General features: G+C 35.8%; 1 protein-coding gene and 1 long non-coding RNA gene across 2 annotated transcripts in view; one reads left to right on the forward strand and one right to left on the reverse strand.

The window, feature by feature from the left end:
• The window catches only part of LOC128885437 (atos homolog protein A), a 93,755-nt gene that overhangs the window by 51,559 nt on the left and 35,940 nt on the right, over positions 1 to 6,256 (forward strand). The window lies entirely within an intron of this gene.
• On the reverse strand, positions 5,346 to 6,098 carry LOC128885481 (uncharacterized). Its single transcript, XR_008459615.1, has 3 exons — positions 5,945 to 6,098; positions 5,687 to 5,872; positions 5,346 to 5,609 (listed from the first exon to the last, which is right to left on the reverse strand). It is a non-coding gene; the product is annotated as an uncharacterized LOC128885481 (long non-coding RNA).

Consider the following 6,256-nt stretch of genomic DNA (forward strand, 5'->3'; position numbering starts at 1 on the left):
GTGACTTCCACGGCGCTGTGTAGCCAAATCGAGTGCCGGTCACCGGTGACCCCCAAGGCGCTGTTAAGTCGAGTGCCAGTCACCGGTGACCCCCAAGGCGCTGTGTAACTAAGTCGAGTGCCGGTCACCGGTGACCCTCAAGGCGCTGTGTAACTAAGTCGAGTGCCGGTCACCGGTGACCCCCACGGAAGTCAAAGCGTTAAAACGGCTTTTACACAATGGAAAATATGTTGGGAATGAATGACCCTGATTTATGGTTTGAGGTAACTGGAAAAACGTTTACAGAGTAGGGGTTTATCTGTTAAAATAAAATCGTTCGTATAAAATGAAAAGCAACTTCAGAGAAATGAATATAAATCTCATTACTTATCGTATCTTTCCAATAATAAGCTTATTAATCGAAATTAATACGATGTACATTTTAAACATTTGAGAAAGGAATCTAGTTTCTGTAAATACAAATAAAGACGAACTCAATTCAATTATAGTTAACAACGCTCTATCATTAACAGATTGTGAAGATGAGTTGATAAGAAAAATCGAAAAATCGTTAAGAAATTATTTGCGATAAAGCTTGAATTGATTGAATTTTGTTCAAATCTGTACAAATCCGATTGCAATTCTTATCAAACAAATAATAGATAGATGTGATCTATCTTTTAAAAGTAAGTGTTACTTATTAGTGTGCGAATCGACAAAAAAATTGCTAAACAAGCATGAACGTACTATAAACATTTCAAGGTTGTCGAAATATCGATCTTTCGTATTTTTGTTATCATTTGTATATTAAAAAAATATATTTAGAATAATCAGTATGATTACCGTGGTTCAGGTGATAAAGGCACATATATGCCGAAGATTCACTCCAAATTTGAAGTCATTCGGTCAACTAGAACTAGAACGAGATACTATAGCAACCATATAAACAAAATATGGTTACGAGGAAATCGCGTTTAAATTTTGTCATACCAAATATGTATACTTGCAATTAAAACCCAACCCTCGCTTACTTGCTTGTTAAAAATGAATATCATCTTTGCACATTTTACGCGTTACTAGCATTGAAATTGTAATGAAAACTGCAAAGAAATTGAAAACTAAACTAAAAATATATGCTTGTTTTTATTACTTTTTCAGTTTTCATTTTTTTTGTTCGGCAATCATATTATATATAAAATAAGTTACCACAAATATATGTTTTTCAAAATAATCATATTAGAACATTTGTAAGAAGTTTTTCATTAAAAAAAAATATCATAATTGCAGCTACCAGCGAACGGCTACTTATTTTCGTCCGCAGCGAAAGTGTTAAAATGGAGTATTCGAGTAAACTGCAGATGATAACGTTGTTGCGGACACCGTTCTCTTTAGACGTCCCTAAAGATCTAAACTTTAAGAAATTACAAAAAAAAGAAAATGTATATTTTGAAACTTCTGGACTCGAATAACCCTTAAGCGAAACATTGCGCGAAGGCGGAATGTACAGTGACTCTCAGAAATATTCGGACACTGGTGTATGGTTAGCTTTATGCCTCAATATCGTAGTTACTAAAAAAGCAATTGTCTTCGTTACTTTTTCCAATAATAAGTCATTTACTAATGTTATTAAAGATGTATACATTAATCCAAAAATTTACATAAATCACATAATAGCAATAAACAAACGAAAGAATATCACATTTTCGGGTACGATAAAACACGGAGGAGGCATTGTAATGGTGTGGGGATGCATTTCGACTTCCGGCGTTGGCAATTTAGTTTTCATCGATGGCATCATGGTTAAGAATGCTTATCTTTTAAAATCTTTTAAAAAGCAATTTAAAACAAAGTGCAGAAAAAATGGGGATTGCTGAAGATTTTAAATTTTACCAGGATAGTGATTCTAAACATAAGTCGCGCATTGTCTAAGAATTTTTATTGTATAATTGCCCTAAAGTCCTTCATCCACCTTCACAATCGCCAAACCTTAACCCTATAGAAAACTTATGGGATAAGTTGAACCAACGGATTCGCAAGACACCCATTCGTTCCAAAGAAGTACTTAAAATTAGGCTTCAAGAAGAATGGGCATCTATTTCGACAGAATATTTAAAAAAAATCATTTCTAATATGCCGAATCGATTGAGACATATTATAAAAGAAAAGAGATTTGCAACAAAATATTAATATGGAACATATAATGTTTAATTTTAATTAATAAATGTTATTCCTCATAGTGTTCGAATATTTTTGTGACCCGAAAATGCGGTATTCTTTCGTTTGTTTATTGTTATTATGTAATTTATATCTTATATATATATATATATATTTTTAATAATGTTAATAAATGATTTATTATTGGAAAAAGTAACGAAGACGATTGCTTTTTTAATAACTACGATATTAAGCCATAAAGCAAACCATACACTGGTGTCCGAATATTTCTGGGAGTCACTGTATTTGTTACGGACGAAACACAATTGGTCGAGACCAATGTCTTTCGTTCGCTCGGTACTTCGGTACGCTCTCGGAACCCACACAGTGCCCGTATGTACGTACAATGTGGGCCATAAACTGCATAATGAGAGAGCCATTAAGTATTTGATCGCCGTGACAGTGAGAAAATATTATCCTCTCGTAAAGGTTTCCCTTCATCGACGATAAACCGATTACGAAAACGGTCAGCGTCCCGTTACCCTTCTTACCCGAATGTACGCCTCAATCGGCGTCATAAACAGTTGAGCGACGCTACCATAAATGCGCTACCATAAAACCTTTTATTCGAATATTATATAATCAATGACAACACCGTTGACCGATTTATTTTCAATGTTTATGCCAGGGACGATGAATCTTTAAAAATTCTAGATACTTCTCCTTCACTCGAAGGATTACTTCACTAGTCCTACGTAACCGTTTAACCCTTTGCATTCGGGGCCTTTTTTTCTGGTATCTACCAGCAACTCGAATGCTAAGCTTAGATCGACTTGGAAGATGTAGCCGGATTCGTGACCGCAAACTAATTTGAGATTTTACTGCACCTTTTACTGACCTTTACTGCACTGACAATCATTTTATTGACAGTTTGAGTTCCAAAGAAATGAAACCTAAACAAACATTATTGTTGGTTGATTTACTGCGTAAAATCTAGTGGTGACCGAGAGTCACCTCTAGAGTGCAAAGGGTTAATATAAAAATTGTCCAAGTCCATCCTTTTCAAAGATGGTGTTTCCACAAGCAGTGTATTTAACGTTTCATTAAGTATGTTTATTTTGTTTGAGAAAAAATCTCACTATTGGGAAAAGAATATTTCTTACCAGTGTAGTGATTTAAATTCTTGCTAAATAGAAAGAAAAAAACGATCGTTAAAAAATTAGTATAAATTCACGAACAGGATGAACCTTATATTTCCAAAATCACATTATAGTCATAGATTCACTATATTAATTTTCCCTATTTTTTAGGATCGTCTGTATCCGTTTGTACCGCTCTTCGTTTCGTTTGTACCTCAATAGTTTACATTTTACAAGCAATTGTTTATACGCGTAAAAGAGAAGTTCGTAAATTTCCAAGATTTTTAAAATCTGTTTTCCTCCATTCTTTAGAATCGTTTGTACCCGTTTGTACAGCTTTTCGTTTCGTTTGTACCTCAATAGTTTAAATGTTACAAGCAATTGTTTATACGCTTAAGAGAGAAGTTCGTCAATTTTCAAGATTTTTAAAATCTGTTTTTTTCCCTGTTTTTGATGAAGGTACAAACGAAACTATTGGTGATACAATCAAGTACAAACGAAATACTATCATTTTCTATAAAAAGAAATTCATTTTCGAAAAGTCGGATGCCAGGTTCACATAGATATAAGAAATTTGTCTTATCTTGGCATCTTCGTATTCTTTTCGTAAACCATTTATCGAACAAATATCGCATCAAATATTGTGTATCTTTTATTAGTTATTTCAAATTTGTATGTGTCTGAGAAATTTGCATATCTCGGAGATAGTATCTTCATACACGACGAAAGGATATCTCGTGGTACGATTCTCGCATAACTAAATAAAAATAGAAGCAAATTCTTATCGTCACAAGGACTTTCTTTCTCGCGATACTCGACCATATGATTTGCCGATAGTATTTCGAGGAATCGCGTCGATGATTGCCGATTATTTAATCAATATCGATTATCTTCACTTAATCGGCGCACAAAAAAAAGAACACGCGAGCACCGTGAGACTGTCAGAAGGTTGTTTATCAATTGAATTTAAAGTCCACCGTGTTCCTCGGATCCCGGTAGATCGAATTTATCTATTTTATCTTATTTATTTCACATCTTTATCGTGCATAGTTATAATAACACAGTGCGGAGAAGATAAGAAAAATCAAAATAAAAAACAGAGACGCAGCGAAGTGCCTTTTAAATTTAACTCCGGAGAATGCTACAGAGAATAACAAGTTAATATTAATGGAAAATGTCACTGATAAAAAAAAAGTATACTACAGCTCCCAAAATTTCGAAAGTTTGAAAGTTTGAAATGTTCAACAAACAATTATAAAATTAAAATTAATAAAATGCTGGTTTTGGTCTTTTAAAAATATAAATTCCACTATACAGGGTGTCCCAAAAATGGTGGTGTTCCTTGAAAATGGCGGTTCGGGGGATGATTTATTTATAAATTTGAAGCAACTTTTTCCTTAGCGAAAATATTGTCCGAGGCTTCGTTAAGGAGATATTAACGGAAAACCCCGACCAATCAGAGCGCGACGACCGCCCTAGGGCGTAGCCACGCCTACCGGCGTGGGCGGTCCACCGTCATACTCGCGCTCTGATTGGTCAAAGTTTTCTGTTAATATCTCCTTAACGAAGCCTTGGACAACATTTTCGCTAAGGAAAAAGTTGTTTCAAATCACCTCCTGAACCACCCTTTTTAAAGACTTCCAACATTTTTGGGTCACCCTACATATACAGAGTGCAGGTGATTTGAAACAACTTTTTCCTTAGCGAAAATGTTGTACGAGGCTTCGCTGAGGAGATATTAAGAGCAAAACCCCGACCAATCAGAACGCGAGTATACTGTTGGAGCGCCCGTAGCAGGCGTGGCTTCGCGTTAGGCGGCTGTGCTCATACGCTACCGCGAGCGTTCCATCGGCATACGCGCGCTCTGATTGGTCAGTGTTTTTCGTTAATATCTCCTCAATGAAGCCTCGGACAACATTTCCGCTAAGGAAAAAGTTATTTCAAATCACCTCCCGAACCACTACCAACTTTCAAGGAACTCCAACATTTTTGGGACACCCTGTATAAAGGGCAATACCAAATATAGATCGTATTTATTTCATTAACATAGGTTTATTTACGTGTAATGCGAGCTTCACATAGTGCCTCAACACTTTTGTACAATACCGTAAATATGATCTAAAATAATGTAGTTAAATAATGTAGAAATATGTAGTTTCGATGTTAGTGGTGGTTTTTGGGACACCCTATATAAAGCGCAATATCAAATATAGATCATATTTATTTCATTAACATAGATTTATTTACGTGTAACGCGAGCTTCGCATGGTGCCCTAACACTTTTGTACAATACCGTAAATATGATCGTATAATTTCCATGTTAATAGTGGTTTCCTCCTAAAAGTAGAACCGCAACTATTACACACGGTATAGTTCGTTGGTTGGTTCAATCGTAAACAGTTCTGGAAAGTTACATCAAAATCTGCGTCTGACAGCTCGTGAACGTTCCCATTCGGGTCTAGACGATGTTTCGGTGGAAAGGGATGAAGCCTCTCGAGTATCCCAACGAAAATAAAAAGATCCAAGGTAGCTCTGCCTTTATCGATCCGGGAAGTGTGTTCCGTTCCTTTAATGAATCGTTGATGTCCGCTCAGTTCTGTCTACAAGAATATACTTTCTAATCTGTCACCGTAACGGGGCAAATTGCCGCACGTTGTGATGGATCATCGTACCTCGGTACCTGTAATTTCGTGTTTTATTCCCTGATTAGCTGAATATCGCTGATTGTAACCAATTACAGTAGCCGCCCGTTATGGTAGAAACTCAATTGCATCTACTTGTTTTTGTAACACCGGGAAAGGTATCCATTTTTTATATTCCTAGGCATCGACCTCCCTTCTCGAGTTGAGGTCATGGTTCGCGTGTATCGTTCGACGAAAGAAATGATCGAAAAATGAAGATAGTGAAAATAGGAATTAAAAAATATTGTATATAAGGTAGATGATCTCATTATTGATCACGACTCAATTAGCGACCAGTTGTTC

Source organism: Hylaeus anthracinus, unplaced genomic scaffold (assembly GCF_026225885.1).
Source record: "Hylaeus anthracinus isolate JK02 unplaced genomic scaffold, UHH_iyHylAnth1.0_haploid 11981, whole genome shotgun sequence".
Classification (NCBI taxonomy): Eukaryota; Metazoa; Arthropoda; class Insecta; order Hymenoptera; family Colletidae; genus Hylaeus; species Hylaeus anthracinus.